This window comes from Carassius auratus, chromosome 4, assembly GCF_003368295.1.
Source record: "Carassius auratus strain Wakin chromosome 4, ASM336829v1, whole genome shotgun sequence".
Taxonomy (NCBI): domain Eukaryota; kingdom Metazoa; phylum Chordata; class Actinopteri; order Cypriniformes; family Cyprinidae; genus Carassius; species Carassius auratus.
Genome location: NC_039246.1, coordinates 25,608,169 through 25,629,123, shown reverse-complemented (window position 1 = coordinate 25,629,123; position 20,955 = coordinate 25,608,169). Strand labels below are relative to the sequence as shown.

At 35.6% G+C, this 20,955-nt stretch overlaps 1 pseudogene; it reads right to left on the bottom strand.

The window, feature by feature from the left end:
* Positions 1-20,955, bottom strand: part of LOC113063928 (glutamate receptor-interacting protein 1-like) — a 143,429-nt pseudogene that overhangs the window by 41,761 nt on the left and 80,713 nt on the right.

Genomic DNA, 20,955 nt, shown 5'->3' with positions numbered 1-20,955 from the left:
TTGAAACAAGGTGATTGCTGATAAGCTGCTTACATTCATTAGCCTTTTTGGACAATTATTGATTTAAATTTGATACGATTTCAAGCATTTTTGTAAAAAGTCATGAAAACACGATCTTAAAAAACAAGTCAAGCATGTCCAAATCAGTGTTATGAGTTATTTTAGTAATTATAATTATTAATTATTTATTAATTATTATTGCCCCCCCCCCCACATCTTTTTAATTCATTTATTTTAGATTTTCAGTTTGAACTTAAGTCTATATGTATACACATCTATATATACACATGTGCATGTATATATATATATATATATATATATATATATATATATATATATATATATATATGTATATATAGATGTGTGTGTGTGTGTGTGTACATATATACATATACACACCCACACACACATATATATATATACATATATGTGTATATAGATGTGTATACATATAGACTAAAGTTAAAGAATATATATACTGTATATATAAATATATAAACTGGTAATTTGTGGCGGCATTACAGAAAAAGCAGCAAGCCCTTCATGTAGCTTATAATGATGGTATGTACAGGTCTATGTGTAGGTTATCAGAATCTGCAAACAGTATAATTTTAACACTGATTAACTCGGCACTAAGTTCAGTCAGGCTTTTTTTCAAATTTCTGGAATCATTGGTGTTTTAGTTACATATAGGTAAATATGTGATATATTAAATATAAATATAATCAGGTTGGATGGGGACCATGGGTTGACAGCCATTTTCAGTTCTCTCTAGAGATATTCAATAGGGTTCAGGTCATGGCTCTGGCTAGGCCACTCTGGAACATTTACAGAGTTGTCCCTAAGCGACTCCTACGTTGACTTGGTTATGTGCTTAGGGTCATTGTCCTTTAGGAAGGTGAACCGTCTGCCCAATCTGAGGATCTGAATGCTCTGGACTAGGTTCTATGTATCTCAATATTTTGGTGCATTGAGCTTTTCTTCTACTCTGATGAGTGCCTCAGTTCCTGCCGCTGAAAAACAGCTCCACAGCATGAGGCTGCTACCAGCACACTTTACTTTTGGGATGGTACTCTGCAGGTGATGAGCAGAGCTGGTTTCCTGCTCAGAATTGAGGTTAATCAGACCATATACATGTAATCTTGTTTCTCAGAGTTTGAGGGTCCTTTATGTTCTGTTTTGCAAATTCAAAGAATGTTAAGAGTTAAGAGTAAAATCATAGCTGAGGAAAGACTCAATACAGCTATCACAGACCCATCATGAAATAATTTTTCTAAACAAACAGCGTCACTTAGGGGGCCATGCACATGCTCATGGCAGTTAAACTGAAAATAAATTTGTGTAATCGATGAGATGCTCTGTTTCTGTGCAGCAGGTGTATTAGCCAAACACAAGCGGTGAGCAACGCGGTAGGAGAAGCTATTAACCGTGACATTCAGAACAGCCTAGTCATAGTAAATTAAACACTTCAAAGCCTGATAAAAAAATGGACAGTTAAATTAGCCAAAGTGTTTTGCCATTTTAAAAGAACATCTCAAATCCCGGTTAAATGAGATAACTAAGCAAGCCATTTGTTAGGGGATTTCACATCTGTGGTGCTAGGAAAACCTCGCCATGTTTGTTCGAACAATATAAAATGTCAACCTCTGGCTCAACCACTAACATAATTTTAGGACAAGCGAGATGAGGCATTAGAAGTGCTTTGGAGATCTGTTTGCAACCAATCATTATTGTAATTCTAATGGTGCCACAGTTTTATTTTATTATTATTTCTATACTTTCAGGAGAAAACGCTTGCATGCTGAATGTAAACAACGCTGATTACGTTGATTACGTTCTTGGGAATACGCCATGGTACTCTCCAAAATGTTGGAAGAAGATAATTTGGGGAGAAGAATTGTTGAATAAATTATGTTACTTTAGATTTCTTTGCACACAAAAAGTATTCTCGTAGCTTCGCAAAACTGAAGTTGAGCCATTGACGTCACATGGACAGTTTAACCGATGTCCTTGCTACGTTTCTGTGTCTGAGAACACTGCAGTTGCATTGCTTTCTATGCAGGGTCAGAGAGCTCTCAGATTTCATAAATAATATCTTAATTTGTGTTCTGAATATAAACAAAGGTCTTACAGGTTTATAACAAAATGAGGGTGAGTAATTAATACCAGAATTCTGTTTTTTTTGTGTTGAATTATCCCATTAAACCTGCATCGAATGTATTTAATTGAATCGTTGCGTTTGTGAATTCACAATAGCATTATGCTTTATTATGGTTTTTAAATAGGATTAATATATTGTGCAGCCTTGGACAATGGTCTAATAATGCATTTCATGCATTCTCATCCATGGAATATGCCACTTCTGGTATTTTGCCGGTTACTCGACACAGGCAAAATGCAATTGAGATTGAGTACCCGAATTGATTCAAGGAATCTCGACACCCCTATCATATTAATCATTAATATCATAATTTTATTTTTAGATTAGGTTTTCTACAGCATGTGTCCAAACTCCACTTTGTCTAACATTTACAGCAAATAACCAAGCAGCAACGAAAACAAATTTAAAAACAAGTCTGCTACTAAAAGTTAGCGTGAACGCGGTCAGTAGTGTGGGCAGCTGATTAACCATTTTTCCAGTGCCAACGTTTGTTTATTGGTTCTGTTGACGAAGCCCACAGATAACAGCCCTACACGGTATGAAAGCGTGGTTGGGTAATTATCTCCGGCAGAGGCGGTGACGGCGACGCTGCTCGGTTGAGGGATATGAAATATCTTTCAGGATCTAATTACTGGGTAGCCAGAGGTGTAATTTCCCTCTTTCGCTTGGCGTCTTCAGATATGGGAAGAGAATGCTGAATGTGGAATGATAGGAACCATGTGCAAGAGGTCTGAATGTACAGATAAAGACAGACTATCATACCAGAGACAGGAAGAATAATAGACGTATGGCCTTTCTTTAATACCAAGCCACCTCAATGCATTTATGTTGGAGTTTTATTGCTTTTGTTGATTTCAGCGGCTTGACCAAGCTTCTATTCGAACAATTGCATGTGCTTAGCATAATGTGGAATTTATGAAGGTTTGTTTCTGAATTATCATGGGCGGTACTTTCAACCTCCTGACTTCTGTTTTGCACAAAGAATGGCAAAGGCAGATATAATCATTCGAAAGCTAATATTAAAGTCAGCACCAGTCTCCGGCCAGAACTTGCATGGAGGTGCTGATACATTACAGAAGTTTTAAAGGAAATCAATAACCAAGCCCTTTTCTGTTTACTTCAGCCATTCGGATTAAAAACGAAAGGTTTTAAAAAATGAATCAAAGTGGAACTAGGAGAAGACTGATGGTAAATCTGTAGTAGAGAGGATAAAAACCTACGAAGAACATCTACTTATTCAATGTACAATACAGAGCCAAAAAGAAGGTCTTTGGCTCGCTTTGTGGTATTAGTAAGATGGCACGACAAGGTAAAAAATTTTCTTTCAAATGTGTTTCAAGACCCTTTTCCATGCAGTTGCATTCCATAAAGCTATTCGAAAAGAATGCATCTAACTGCATGTGAAAGCTTTCAAGTTTTAAAAAGGATGCAGAAGCACCAAAAAAGCATCATAGAAGTGGTCCATACAATGGACTTTGTGAGGAATTCAAATCGAATTGAAGTAGCTATTCAAAGTTATCATTTATTGACCTTATATTCATCTCGTCATCTCGTTTTAATTAAAAGCTAGTAAGTTACTTTAACTTTAAGAATGAGGCCTCTTTTTTAATTGTGTGGAATGTTTAATACTTGATCAATAATAAAAAATAATAAAAAAGATTGATCCCTATTAGATATCAGAACATTCAACATGGCTGCATCAAACGTACTTGAGCTCTTGTAGTCTTTCTTCTTTAGTTTGCGTCTCATCATGGTGCCGCGGGGACTTGTGGGATACATGGTGCGTGGCAGCGTGTTCATGTTGAGTGAGCTCAGACTGTAGGCACTCATGGAAGTGGGAGAGAAGGATGAACCCAGAGCTGTGTAAGGAAAAGAGAGAGAAATGTTTAGCAAAACGCTCATTATCAACTCTCAGTGACTCATTTTAAAACCTCATATATTTAGTATATAAAGTTCAATTTTGAATGGTTGAATGCTTATATTTGATATTTTTTCCTAATTTAAAACAACAATTTGAGTGGAAATCTAACATAAACGTCATGATGTCATAGTATTTGGTATGTCTTTCTTTTGCTTTACTGGAGCTGCATGATCTTGATCTGTAGCATGATATGAGAACATCTTGAGTTTCTTTGGAAGAACAACATCTGACCACCTGTACAAATTCATATGTTCAATCTTAAAAATGTACCTAGATTAGTGACCTAGAACCTATTCATTTTATGTTTTAACCATGTTTAAATCCCATATTTTCGACTGAACTTTCGAACCTCACTGTATCTTAACGTTTTCTAACAACAGGAGCAGGAAACGAAAGCCACAGTGTGACATCAGTCGAGGAGATGCACAAAACAACTCATTAAAGTGCTACAGACTGTGCCCTTGTCTTTGACACTGTGTGAACGGAGGTAAGTCTTCATCAAAGCACATCTCTAAAAATACTCCCTGATGCCTAAAAGCCACTTCTTATCACAGAACAGCGACGAAGAACCAAATCACAGTTCATACTGACCAGATAAAGAGCTTCAAAGCCATTTTTAGCACTTGAAAAAAAGAAAAAGAAATAATAATAATAATTCCCCACTGACAGATTGTTACTACTCCGAGAAAAAATAAAATAAAAAAAATAAATAATAAAAACATGGCAGGATTAGAGTCTTATTTTTACAGTCTGTGTGGTCTTGGCACATGAAAGGACATTCTGCTTTCCTCTCTCTTTAATAAAAAAAAAAAATGCCATTAAACCATGTACAGCTTTAAGAGCATAATGAGACCTTCTGGTCCACTTGTGTATTGTATAGGATAAGCTCTTAATCCAAACATCAAGGAGTAAATGTCCAGCAAATGCAGCCTAATTTGTCTCGAGGGGAAAAGAAAACAGCGTAATACAACAACTCTCATGGGGTTTTGCTCTTTCACGCAAATCATGGACACATCTTCCAGAGATAGAAAAAGCCTTTGAACTCCCATAACCAAGGGGGGTTTATAATCCAGCAATAAAAAAGGAGACTGTGACTAAAAAGAATTGATGGAATGACAGTCAATTATGTGAAGCCACCAGCACTGAAGTACCCGCGGCTTCTTTACAACCCTCCTGAATGGAGAATCTGAGACACAACTGTGAAGGTGAGAAAAGGTGCTGCAAGAGATTTTAGCTGTGTTGCTAACTTAAAAAATTCAATCATGTGTGTGATATAAGTGAAAAGCAGTTCAGACGCTCGAGGTTTAAAGGTTGCTGTACCATTGGTTGCTATATATCTATATCTATCTATATATATCTATATATATCTATATATATCTATATCTATCTATCTATCTATCTATCTATCTATATATATATATCTATATATATATATATATATATATATATATATATATATATATCTATATTATATATATATATATATATATATATTAGGGCCGGGACTTTAACGGGTTAATTGAGATTAATTAATTACACAAAAAATAACGCGTTAACTAAGATTAATTAATTACAACAAAAAAAAAATCCTGCATTTTTAATAACTTATTTTTGCACCGCGGAACGTTTCTCACTGGATGAGTTTCGGCGGGACCGATTATACTGGAGCACCAACTAGCGTTCGCATATCACCGCAGCAGCACATCGAGCCTCAAGTATCACCTCAACGCAAAACATATAGCAGCTAGCGTGGAGTTTACACTTTATGTTGAACTATGTATTATTTTGTTGGGGCAACAGTTTATGTTGAAATCTTTATTGTTTTGGTCAAGGTTGTTGAGAGTTGGACTTAGTATGTTATGGCCTCTGAAGCAACAGAGAGATGTTTTCTAATAGTCAGTGTTTCCAATGTTCTGAATGTAATTGACAGTATTGTGTTTTACTTAAAAAAAACTCTTTACAGAAGGTTCCAGCACCTATAAGCTACCTGAATTTCTGAAATGTACTATTTCTAAATTGTTTCTAAATATGCTATTGATACACTTCATGGCAAAAATTGCACTGGTCTGCTAGACTTGTTTGAACAAAAATAAACAATATTTTGTTGCTTAAGCTTATGTATTCAGTCATTATTCAATGGTATACTATAAATCCATGTGAAAAAAAATTACTTCTCACTGTTCTCGGGTCAAATATTTATATGCGATTAAAATGCGATTAATTTCGATTAATTAATTACAAAGCCTCTAATTAATTAGATTAATTTTTTTAATCGAGTCCCGGCCCTAATATATATATATATATATATATATATATATATATATATATATATATATATATATATATATCAAAATACAGTATCTGGGCACAGATGGGCAAACTAATTTAATAATAAATAATAAATGTACATTTTGCATGTTCAGAAGAAGTTAGCTGCCCTATCCTGCAAATAATGTAAACAACAGGTATGTGTAAGTAAATTGCTAAGGGGAAGTAATGGGAACCTGGTATATCTACGTTCTTTTTTTCCATGTGTCTAATAGACATTAAAAAAGTTCTTTAAAAAAAAAAATCTATGACTTTTGAAAGATGCTCTGTTGACTATGGTTTCACTAATAATAAACATACATTTGCATAAAGTATCCATATTTGTCCATATTGCTGATTATAGTAATGAAAACTGGAAAAGTGTTAATTCTAAATACATTTAGAACAGATAAAGAGGTGTGATTAAGTTGCAATTAATCATGATTTAAAGGGTTAGTTCACCCGAGAATGAAAATTAGTCCATCTTCTACTCACCATCGAAGCATATACTGTAGGTGTAATTGACTTTCTTCTTTCAGAATAATCCAATCAGAGTTATATGGAAAATTGTTCTTGCTCTTCCAAGCCTTTCAATGGGGAAAGCAGGTGTTTGTTGTCAACAGTTCAGAAGACGTGAAATAAAGTGCGCGCATCTGTAACCAGATGTCCCTCACACGGCTCCGGGGGGTGAATAAAGGCCCCCTGTAGTGAATCCACACGTTTTATAAATATCCAGTTAAATATCCAGATTTCAAACGCAACAAAACTAACTTTTTTTCTAACTTCTGCTGACTGTGGGGATTCGGAAGATGTGCAGGCTGATGTCGTAGTACGTCAGTGATGCGCGGTTAGTGATGAGTGTGGTGAGAGAACAAAACAAAATGCTGGTCATGAAGTAGAAGCACAAAACAAGGATTTGTAAGGAAAAACATCAGAGGATTTTGAAATAAGCCAGGAGGAGACTGGTTTTCCTTTGCTAAAGTAAGGAAACTTTGTCTCCTTTGCTCCTGTACTTCCCAGGGCATGCACACACAACGCATACATCTTTTGTCTTCCGTCTGGACGTCTTCCACGTCCCACAGTAAGCAGAAGTGAGAAAAAACGTGTTTATTACGTTTGAAATCTGGGTATTTATTTTAAAACGTATGGATTCGCTACAGGGGGGCTTTATTCACCCCCCCCCCACCCCGGAGCCGTGTGTGGGATGTTTATTACAGATGCGCGACAATAAACATTTGCTTACTCCCATTGAAAGGCTTTGTAAGAGCAAGGACAATATTTAATATGAATCCGATTGGATTATTCTGAAAGAAGAAAGTCACATACACATAGGATGCTTTGAGTGTGAGTAGAAGATGGACAAATTCTCATTCTTGGGTAAACACCCATACATACATATACATATATCATTTTATTAGATTTATTATACGTTTAATAATTTTTTTTAACAAATGTTTACAATATTTTTTTAATATCCATTGAAAATATACATTCATATAAACAAATAAAACAAAAATAAAACACTAGGCAGCCCTAGTCTTAAGTTATTTATTTAATAAATAGATACAAAGTATAATAATTACAAAAAAATATTTAAATTTAAAATAATTCAAAATAATGTAAAAAAATCTCAAATCTAAAAAATATTTTAAAACAGAAAAATATATATTTTAATTATTTACGTTTATACACTTACACTACAGTACTATTACTCTAAAATTGTGTAGAAAACAGCATGTTGTCTTTATAACATGAGATTATAATATGACATTTTATCACACAGAATAAATGGGTCTTTATAAATAAAATTATCTGGCTATACCTCTATTACATAAGGTAAACTGCGTCCCTTTCACAAACAGTCTGTTATGTTTCATCTAATCGCCAGGTCTCACTGAAAATGAACAACTTCCAGTTTCTTTAATGCTAAAACCATTGTCAGTGTAAACGAACAAGCACAGGTCATCTCTAACAGCTTCACAGTGCCCTTGAAATGCTCAGAGCGCCAACAAAAGAGATCGATAAAGCCCTGATGGCTGGAATTTATAGAAATTCTGTATAATCAAATCAGACTCTGTAAGGCTTCTGAAAGAGGAAAAGCATGACCTAAGACATAAATGAGAAGTGCTTTTGTGGCAAGTGACCAATCTTCCCATCTTATCAGCCAATTAGAGAGGGAAACTAAGGCCTCGGGATATCAATTAGCATTGACTACATGTCCCAGAATGTACTTGAGACTTTGAAGTGCACCCATGACCGCACAGGGATAAAACGGTCCGGTCACGTTGCAAGAATGTCAATAGTGCAAAATCGCTTCCTTAACAAGGATTATGTTCCATATCCCCCAAAGTATGGCATCACAAAATTGTCTTCTGGATTCACTGTGTATCTCTGAACAACAAAAACCACACAAGTCTCCCTGAAATGGCTCAGCGCTTGTCTGGCTTCATACAGCGACTCTGAGATTTTCCGTAATGTGCTCTCGCCTCTGGTAGAAATAGAGCTCAGCTCCACCCACAGATGGAGAATAAAGGCCAGATGTAATACGAAGGAAGAGAGCAGCAGAGAGAGAAAAACAGACTTTAGCCTCAGCATAGTTAAGAGACAAGGAAACAGCAGGGAACAAATTAGTTCTGCTCTGTTTCCAAAGAGATCAAATACAACACACTTAAAGACAAAAACAGACTTATCAAATAAAAGCACAAAGACACATTCGAACGAATGCAGTCCTGTATTGCATATCACATTTCCTGTGGACGCCAAGGTTGTGGGTTCGATTCCCCAAAAATGTATGACTTAAACTGATTAAAAAAAACATTTGTTTGTGTGTTACTTTGGTTGAAGTTGCTGAAAAAAATTTAAAAAACGAAAAAAAATGCTGAAGATGAAAGATGTAAAATTATTTTTAATTAACGACTACACTAGGTAAATCCTGTATTTTTTCTTTATCTTTATTTTATTACATAGTAAGCTGAGTATAAGATAACTTTACATCTTTCATCTTGAGCAATAGTGAATGAATCTGGCTGAAGCTCCTCATTGGCAAAAAGTTGCATCCTGCCCAACTTGGCAACAGTTTTTTTTTTTTTTTTTTTGCACATGTGGCATTAAATATCCACATCTCAGTGAAATATATGAGACTATGAGTTTTTATTAAACAATGATAAAGCCAACACCTATAAAAAGAATGGAATAAATCGGTTTATCAGTGATATTAAATGAGGAACCAGGAGTGAAACAAGAGGATGAGGATGAAGGAGAAGGGAAGGAACATTACGGGGGTTGTTTGGAGAGGTTTTTTGCTTGGTCTGGCTGCGGGACTGGGTCGGGGTGGTAGGTGTTATAGTGTTGATAGGGAAGGAAGTTGCTGTTGTTGTTGGTTCCAGATTCCCAGGGCAATGTCCGGTTACTCCTCTGCACCTTGACTGACCACACGGAGAGGAGAGAGAGAGAGAGAGAGAGGGAGGACGTGAGCAGGAAGAAACATACAACACCAAACAAATGCAAGTGTACAACAGATAAAACATACAAGGAGAGACATTTTTAAGGCTTTTTAAACTGCAATTGACCACGGAGCAAAACTACCATGGTTAAAAATGACCCTACTGCAGTTCAACACCGTTATTTTAACGAAAGGTTATTTTGTCTGTTTTGTGATTTGGCTTTCTTCATAAAGTAAGTATAAAATTGGACAAAAACAAGCACAAGTAAAACAAGACATACCAAATATTTGTTGCAGGGATAGTTAACTAAAATGTGAAAGGTTATGTTGTTCCAAACCTGTATGAATTCAAGGAAATTAGTAAAAAAAAAAAAAAAAAGTTTTTTTTTAATTGGCCAAATTACAACTTTAAGACATATTCTAGGTTGAAACAAGCAATGTCATAAATAATATAGATTTCACCATAAGCACAGATATGGACAAAAGACAAGCAGAAGTTATTAATATTATTTTTAATAATAATAATAATAATAATAATAATAATAATAATAATAATAGGGAGAAATCAGGGATGGTTCATTAAAATGTAAAATGTTTGTTGGTCTAAACTTACGGAGCCCTGCACATGACATGCAAGAAAAAAAAAAATTGTGCACACAATTTACTAATTCGTTCCTTGGATGTACTAAAATGTGTACACGATTACAATTTAATTCCCTCGATTTGCTAAATCTCGCACACAATTTACTAACTCTTGATTTATAAATCGTGTGCATGATTTAGCAAATCGAGGGAACGAATTAGTAAATCATGCACATGATTTAGCCTACAATTTTCCTGCATGCCATGTGCGGGGCTCCGTGTAAACCTGTATGACTTTTCTGTATAACACAAATGAAAAACATTTTTACCATTCAAAAAATGAATGGGTCCACAAATAAATAAAATAAAATAAAATGGAATTTTATTAGGAATGTTTTAGTAATGTTCTAGGTTGTAGCAACCAGTGTCCAAATAAACGTAAACCTTACCAAAAATGAACCTGCAAGACTTTCGGATTTTCATATTGGACAAGCAGACTGACAATATCTGCAGTAGCATGCACAAAGAATCAAATAACATGTGTTAAATAACCAGCATCTAGTGCCCACCTCAAAGCATCGGACACTGATCATTTTCTATCTCGGCTCCTTTCTGTTACACAGTTAATTTGAGAAGTATGTTTACTGGGCTTTCAAACACACTAGCACACAGGCTGGAGAGAGAGATTACAAAAGCAATCTGAGAGAGAAGAGAGGAAAACTAGAGGGCAGAGGCGATTAGACAGGAAAGAGAGTCGGTGAGAGGTGAAGGAGGAGTGTGTGTTTGTGTGAGTCAGGAGACCAGGGATCCATCATCACGATAGCATCAAACAGCAGCACAGGGTTGAAAGACAGTGAAGAATCCATTGAGGCCGTAGGTAATCAGGCCTGAACAGATGAGAGCCATTACCTCTACAATTATGTGTGTGTGGGAAATAAAGAGAGAGATTATTCATGAATCATAAAGAGAAGAGGGGCAAATGAAATATGATGGCTGTGTTTGCAGGCATTAATGCAGAATCTCTATACCAAGGGCATCAAGAAATGGAAATTGAAAATCTTCTCAAATCAATTTCACCTTAAGTTCTAATGCACTTCATTTATAATATATTTGAGTATATAGGGCTGTCAACTATTAAAATATTTATCATAAATATTGATTAAATAATCAATAACTAACAATTACCCCCCCCCCCACACACACACACCCAGTCATCACAGGAATTAATTATCTTTAAATATATTACAACTGCTATTTTAAATTGCAATAATATTTCAAAATATTACTCAAATAAAATCAGCCTGGGTGAGCATAAGAGACTTTTTTAAATCATAAAAAACATAATTAAGGTAGTAGTATTTTTAGAATTTAGTCATTATCAACCACATCATACATGTATAGTCTATAATACACACTCTGTAGTGTGCTCTAGCAGAATATGCTACAACAAACTACATGCACATGGTAGTCCAGCGAACAGATTGTGTTCAGTGTTTGTAACAGAAACAAGCAAGGATTGGCCTGAAGGGATAATATTTGTTTTCTCATCAGTAGATTCAGATGTTTTCTGTGACACACACACACTGCCGCCCACGGAAACCCACCAAACCGATGTTGTGAATGCATGAGTATGCGGTGACAAGGTAGAATGCGTCTATGTGCTGCATACGTGTGTTGAGGTGTCAGCCAGCTGTCTGGTGCTGCGACGTTTCCGGCACTAGCCAGCTGTCTGTAGTTTCATAGCGGCTGACATTTAGATGTGTGTTAGTGTTGAATGCTTCACTGCACTAAATCTGCTTGAGCTGAGGAAATAGACTACACGTCTGCATGTGTGTGAACTGCGTTGTGGACATGCCTCTGCATAGTAATGCCAGAAGCCTGACATGCCAGTAGATGTGTGAGGGTCTACACAGGAATCAGGAGTGAGCTCTGTCCTCTCAATGCGTTTGGATGGTGCTCTAAACTCAATTTCCTTCCCTTAAGAGCCAATCAAGACACCTCCCACCAGCTGACCCGAAGGCCACTTCATTGTTTTCCAATGCGGGGCCTCTGAAAACCCCTAACAGTGAGCTACAGGACGCATTAGTATGCTGTGCGGGTTCTTTTTTATTTATGTGCTCAGGCTTTATTCCATGTTCTTGTTAAGTCCATAGCATAAAGGTCGTACAGCCACTGACCTTGTGGGCATTCAGCAAAATAATTAAATCCGTCAATAGGATTTACTTATTTATTTATTTTTACTCAGTGAAGGGCATCAGCAGAACATCTGGGCCTTACATATATGATGTGTTTTGAACTCTTTTTTTGCCAAGCAGACCAGCAGCAAACGCAGAGTAATCAGCTAACTAGTGTAATATGTGGTTTGTTTTGTTTGTGGTTGCCAGGGTGTTGCTATGCAGATGCTGAAGTGGTTTTAGCATGTCACTATACAGTTGTTATGGTTTTGGGTGGATGCTTTGGTATTTCTATGTGGGTACCAGAGGTGGACGAAGCACATAAATCAAGTACTTGAGTTAAAGTACAGATACTTATGTGTGCACACTAAAAATGAATGTAATTATTTGTGTGAGTAAAGTACCTACGAAGTTGGTGTGAACTAAAAAATGTAGGAGAGCATTATTATTTTTTATTTGTGCGAGTGACACAAAAACATCCTGAGTAATCTAGAGCGAGTAACACAGTGTTAATATTCGCTTTGCTTTTTATGTGCGCACACAATAATAATATATTACTCTAATAGAAGTATTAAGTAGTTGGAATATTTGATTTTTTTATGCACTTAAATATTGAAAGTAAAAAGTACTCCTCGCTGAATGTTCATTTTGTAATTTCAACTATGCTTAAACATTTTATATAATATATTTGATATAATCCTACTGCTCGAAATACACCATCACAGAATTAAATGTATTAAGTATTATTTTTAAAAGTGTTTATCTTGTGGCTAATTGAAGAAAAGTGCTAGAACAATTGTTTTGTAAGATAACAGTTAAGAATAACAATGCATGTCCTCATCTTTATTTATGTGCTGAAAAGTGAAAAGTGTAATTACAGATCCAGTACGACTGCATTATGCAATACTCACAATAGTTTTGCTTCGCAGGAGCTTTGTGTTTAAATATTTCAATTCAAATCAATATTTTGGGTCTAAAAGTCTACTTATGTGGCAAGTAGGCATGTAATAAGAATGATCATGTTCATCCCGCTGGTTTTTAATCACAGAATACAACTCTTCAGGGTGATGCAGGATGCATTTGTTTTGGGGTCCTGATCACCCTTTCCAGGTTTAATCTGTGAGAACAATTGGCTGGATGAACAATATCCTGTTTATTACATGCACACTTGCCACATAAGTAAAACTGACACAATACATTGATTTGGGTTGATATATATATATATATATATATATATATATATATATATATATATATATATATATATATCTCAACCCAAATCAATGTATTGTGTATATATATATATATATATACATATATATATATGTGTGTGTATGTAAAGACTGGTGTTTAAATATGCTCTAGTGTGGCCTTCCATGTCTTTATGCTATAAATCTAGTCTCTGTCCATGCGTTTAAATGTTAGCTTCCTGGTCCTGATAAGACATGACAGGCCACACACTGAATGTTGTAAGAAAGTATTCTCTGTGAGAAGCATCTTTGCTCGAAACTTTTGACTTCAATTCTTGTTATCATAGCATTTGGTGGTGCACAGCCTAATAAAAACCTGTCAGGTGATAAGAACGAGCGCTTGAACACCACATAACCCCTGACAACCTGAGACACAAGGCAAGATGCACTATCCTCTCACAACCCTGTCTGCATTACAGATATCGCTGCAGGAAAGATGCTTAAATACGTTATGATAACCGTCACAGCTGGCCTTGGACTAAGATGTCAAACGCTGCATTCAGACAACCTACTGTATCTAGGAACTACAGGGTTGATATCAAAGATATGCAGGAGTTATGGTAGGCATCAATTATGCATATGCCATCACATTCAATAAATTGATTAACTCGTTAAGGAGATGTCTCTGCTCTCTCATCAGAACATTGAGGTTTAAAGAGGTACGGGGATCTAAGTTGCACGACATACAACATTTCAGAAAACAGCTCTCATTAATAAATGTGACCAAAAATAAAATGCTGAGTAAGTAAAACTGTACTTCTCTAAATAAATATGCACTTATCCACTTCGTTTTCCAATCTGCATCACTTTAGTGGTCTTACGCTCTAGAGAAAGCCCTAATGGAGTGTTTTAAGGGGGTTAAAAGAGCCAAATCAGTTTGAAATCAAGCAGGGATACAGTGAATTACCTCTCCTATATGCTTAAAATACACTATCCCCATTAAAATCAATGCAGTTGTTGCATTTTTTATGTAAATTTTAGTGAGTATGCATGGATTTCTTACCATGTTCAGGGCCCTTGAGGGCCAGTCTTGTCTGATGGTGGGGCAGAATTTCCATTTTGACGTGTTCAGAAGCGCTAGCTAGCAGCTGGGTGGCCTCGGCCAGTGTGCAATACTCCATACTTGTGCCATCCACTGAGAGGATGTGATCACCTGCGTGCAGTGCACCACACCTGCAAAAGCATTGAGATCACTTCCTATTCTTTCAGCTCTAAACATCCGCTGAGTTGCAGTTCTTCTCAATTATCTACTACAATTATTATTACCTAATATCATATACACACACACACAAATCAAAGTAATTAACTTTAAATTAGGTATACAGTATATATATATATATATATCTATAGATATATATATATATATATATATATATATATATATAAAATCAGTGCTTTTTTAGTTTTTCAGCAGAAAAACACATAATGGTTCCAAATTGAGCTTCTAAACTGGCACCCTGTTGATAGAAAAGGGGTTTAAGGTGTATTTATAATTCCCACCCAATGTTTCTCCCAAGAGCAAATTTGTGAATCATCTTCAAAGTACTAATCTGTTCTGATGGAAAGGTTTGCACTTGCTCAGCACTCCTCCACCCTTATTACTGTTCCGGGCCTTTCTACTGGTGTCAAGGCTAGATGAGTTATTGAATTTCTATAATTAGTTGCTAAGCTTTATGCATTTCAAACTTTGAAAATTTCAAAAGCAGGCATCAGGTTCCTGCAGTGCACATTTCTCTCCTCTCGATTGCATTGATCTGGCTCACAGAACAATGGAAACATGATGAGCAATGATGCTTCTTTCATTAGGAACCGAAATGGTTGCCTTCCTATGCATGTGGGAAATGATTGCGGCTGTAATTACCTATCAGCGATGCTGGCTGGTTTGACCTTGTCGATGATGATGACCTGCTTATTGCAGTACATGGAGGTAGAGAGAGCCAGACCTAAACTGGAACCCATGGACTTGGCCACCTCCACCAGCAGTGGGCCTGAAGCTGTGGCTACAGAATCTATAAAGTAAGGGGAAAAAAAATGATTACATTCAGAAAATGGAGATTATAGGGGTACAAAGTGGCTCATAATCTGTGGCAGAGCTTGCCTTTTTGGTATATTCATGCAAATCAGAAAGCTTGGGTTAGGTGTACACTCCAGAAATTGGTTGCACAGTGAAACTGAAACTGTTCATGATATATTTATATAAACCAATCCCAAGCTTTGAATGCTTAGTTGGCACAAATATGAAGACTATTTTAACACATACAATCTTAAAAATAAAGGTTCCAAAATGGGTTTTCACAGAAATTCCGTAAAAGAAACCAGTTTTGGTGCCCCAAATAACCTTTCAGTGAACAGTTGTTAAAATAAAAAAAATTTCTTAGTGTGAAGAACATTTTAATAATCTCAAGAAACTTTTTCCACTGTGAAGAACCTTTTGTGGAATGAAAAGGTTCCATGGATGGTAAATATTCTTTGTGGAACCATTAATGTCAATAAATACCCTTTATTTTTTTATTTTTAAAAACTGTATACATTTTAGCTATAGAATGCATAATTAAACTCAAATCACTGGATTAGGTAAGAAAACATCAAACCAATGTTATTTTAAAGACACAGAATCAATACATGTTTTCAAGAAAATAAGTGGTAACACTTTATAATAACTGCATGCTATTAATCATTAGTTAAGCATTAGGAAACAGTTAATTCATCATTTCTAAAGCATTAATAGACATTTATAAGCAGTTTATAAATACAGATATAAATGCTTTATACCTGATTTAAAAGCATATCTATAATGTATTTAATAATTGTTTTTTCATACTTTATTAATGATCAATTTATCATTTCTAAATTAAGTATAGCATTATTTACACACCAGTTATTAAGGAGTTGTCAGTGGTTCATAAGATCACTTAAAAATTGTAAATAAATGATAAATAAACTATTTAAATGTGCATTCATACATCTTTTTATTCAGACATATAGTAAAAGTTACTTATAGTGTTAATAAATGGTTTATTAACATATATTTCTACTGTAATTCAGGGTTAATTCAGGTAGTTATAAAACATATGTAGTTGTTAGTTAACTATTTTTGTGAGCTCATCTAAAGTGAGGACTATTTATGCCTTGTAAAGCTTTTACAAATGAGATTTAAAGGCTGTTAATATTTCTATGTTCTGTATCACTGTGTTGTGTTTGTTTCTGTCTTTTGTTTAGAAGATAACTGAGCCTTTAAATATCCTTTATAAATGCTTTACAAGGCATGACTAGTATTCACTTTAGATGAGCTCACATAAATAGTTAACTGACCACTACTAAATGCTTTATAACTACCTGAATTTACTACATTTCCTGTGATCTTATGAATCATTGGAAACTCCTAAATAACTGGTTTGTAAATAATGCTATACTTCATTGAGAAATGATAAATTGATCATGAATAAAGTATGAAATTACACATTATAGATATGCTTTTAAATCAAGAATAAAGCATTTATATCTGTATTTATAAACTGATTATTACTGTCTATTAATGCTTTATAAATTATGAATTATCTATTTACTAATGCTTAATTAATGATTAATAGTGTGCAGTTATTATAAAGTGTTACCAAATAAGTAAATGTATTGTTGTTTAAAAGAGTATTATAAACAATAAAATTGTAACGTAACAAGATTAAAATAGTAACATTTTAAAAAGTCAAAATTTCCTAGAATAAAATTGTTGTATTGTTAAAGTATTGATTTTTTTTAGATAGTATTATTCCTCACAATACTATTACACAGTATTATATTATATTATGAGACTAAAGTAGCATTGTGTCTCAGAATAACAGAGCATTATTGTTCTTTAAATAATATTACACAGCATTATAAGTATTGTGATTTTTGCCCTGAATATATTTCTATTTCACAATTTTACTCTCATATGACTATTCTTGAATAGCTTTTTTTATGGCAAATTTAGGTGAGTGAATACACCTGTGGTTTGTCTGCAATGGCACCTGTGTAAACTTGAACTGATTGCCTTCATACATCCACTTAGAATCACATTTACACCACTATGCTAACAACTTAATTTGATATTTTGCTTCTAATGCAATGTATGAAATTACATACATTTGTAAGTGTGGCTTAAGTGCCCGAACACCTGGAAGAAAAAAAACATTACGGATGACTGTTATGCACCCACACACACGTGTACACACACCTCATTACTGTGAATCAGGGTTAGCGGCTGCGGTTAGACCTGTTAAAGTGTAATGGAGGTAATTTAACATCTCAGGTTAGTAATGGACCACACTAAAAGACCCGATTACACAATACGTCTTCAGAGCACGGAGGAAACACCACATGTAAACACGTGTCACACGTCCGCTCTTCCAGCCCATTCCCAACATGCGCTGAATTCACCCGACGCTCATTACAAAGAGAAATAGCTCCTGCTGTTGTGTGGGGAGCGGACAGAAGGAGCAGCCGGTCTTTAGTTAGAGCGGTTGTACAGCTGTCAGCTGTCAGGGGTGTCAACTTCCTACCCGCGTTCGTGGTAAACATACTTGCTGCCACCGCAAAAAACCAACGCACTGGGGAAACTCCTGCGCTAGTTTAAAAGATGCTGTTTTGGTCTGTAAAGTGGGACTCAAAAAGTCTCAAGCATGTGGAGATGTGTTTACAATGTTAACCATCAGTGTGAAAACTCAAGATACGAACAAGTATCCAAGAAACAAAGAACTGTGATTGTTTTCAAGCACTCAACAATGATTAAGAGTCCATTAACTATACGCACAATTGCCAAAATTAACTAACAGTATGGTGGAATTTTGCCTGGAAAATTATAAACTGAACATAGGAATTCTGCCGGGCTAAATTTAAACTTTTTAGGACCAAGTAAAGAAAATTTAAGAAATAAACAATGGAACACAATTTGCTAATGGAATATCTAAATGTAAATGTCTATGCTTCAAAGTTTAAAAATATACCTCCAACTGATCTCCATTACTTTTTAAATGTATTTTATGGAAAAATAAGGCTTGAATGCTCTCAATCAATAGAATATGAAAATAAGTACATTGCAGTCCATGCAGCATTAAATGACATGTCTTTACCAATTTGAGACTTCCTGTTCTGATTTAATACCATTTTTAGGGTTTAAATTGTGGAAAGGCACCAACAGAACCACTGAACAGGAAATTCTTGTCTCAGTAGACAAAATGACCAACCTGCACATCTCTTGTGGAACTGTGGGATAGCTGAACATGCTAAATGGGATCCAAGTGATCTCACTGAGCCGCCATGACAGTTTATTATCATTAAACCCTTTTTTTCCAGCCTCTGGTTTCCACCTTCACCTTCCTGCCAAGCCTTGCAGACCCATCTGACACCAGCTAAACAATGAGGAATGGAATATCCATTAATAAAACCAGGGGTAGGGAAATTGTTCAATCACATGGGTGCCATCCGGGTGACAGAGGCTTGGTGATTAACGTGCCACCGTTAAACGCATCGCACTGATGAGTGCTTGATCGAGGAGCTCATGAGGAGCGTTGGTGTTGCCATGACGGGCTGGAGGAGTGTGTGCTGATGGGAGGAAGGGTGGTTGTAAATTGTGATGAATGCACAATGCATTCTTGGTCTCTAGCGTTTAGTTTTAATCAAACCTTGTTACTGTATGTGTCCACTGGTGCAGAGCTGAGCAGCCATTTTTAGTTCCTTCTCGAGGGAAGATTGTGGAGCAGAGCAAGTGGTATCAAATAGTTGAGATAATGCGTAATATAATTCAAATGAGATACGAAAAATGCTGGCCAGCAGCCGATTGCTAAGAGCCAAAAGTCAGTGACGTCTGTCATGGACTCATAAATAAAGCTGGCCTCTTTCTGCCTATAATTGTGCATATATGAATATTTTATTGGATGTATACTGAAAGCAATCATAGATTATGTATTTGACAGAAAGAGAGCAATCACATTTACCACTGTTGAGTGATTTGTGTAATTTCAAAAGGAATCAATGCAACGGCGAACATCACATGAGGGTGAAAGATTTTTTTCTTTGCAGATTCAGCAATGGATTTAGGTTGATCATGTGTATTTGCCACATATACCAACAAAGTGGTTTCATTAATAGATTTTATTTTTTTCACTGAAATGATTCTGATGTAACTAAATGAGTGAAATCATAAATAAATCATTTATTTAGTAAATCATCATCAGAACCGGTTTACTGAACAACTCAGTGACTTTATTCATCAGTTATTAAACAGAGAATCATCTTTTTAAATTTTTAAATCAGATTCATAAATGAGCACTTTAACAAACAAGCTCGTACTAAGAACACTACCTGATAATGTATCAGTACACAATGGCGTATGCTGAATCATTTTATTGAAATAAACTGTTCAAAAGAGCTGATTCTCAATAATGAGTCACACTTTTCAGTCTTCTGCATCAATGAACACACACTGCACCGAGCAGGAGAGTTGATAAAACAGAAAGAAAGAGTGTGAGGTGAGGAGAGAGGGTATCAATTATTTTAGGTGGGGAGAAAGTGCATTATTTCAGACAGAAATCCAGGACAGAATGATCTTTAAGTTACACAGTAAGACTTAAACTGAGAAGGATAGGGCACTGACCAAAAACACAGTCGAGCAGGCACTGTAGGGTAGATAGCGTTATATGCTGTTCAGATAGTGCTGTTCAAATAGAAGGCCATTTCAGTGCAGTGAAGCAGGATGTGCCTTTCCACTGGGCAAAGCAGAATGAGAATCTGTCACTTCTGGGTCAGAGCCCAACAAATATATCGAAAAGATGAGTTACAGCTATGGGCCACCTCAAATATAAGGAGAATTTCCTTTTCATTTCAGTTCAGCTCACTAGCTGCCAACCTCTTTCTTGTTTCTGTGCACCTCATTCAGCTCGTTGACACTCTGTCATTATCCACAGTGTGTTTTCTCTGACATATACAGATGCTACAAAAACATATCGACATTCAAGAGCTGGATAAAATAAAATACTTGTGTGATCTTGCTCAAAATTGCTAAAATGCTACATTCTGTAATTGCCATTTTCCTTCGCTATGTGTGTACAATTACTGTAATGGTCTTCCAGCTGGAACCATTA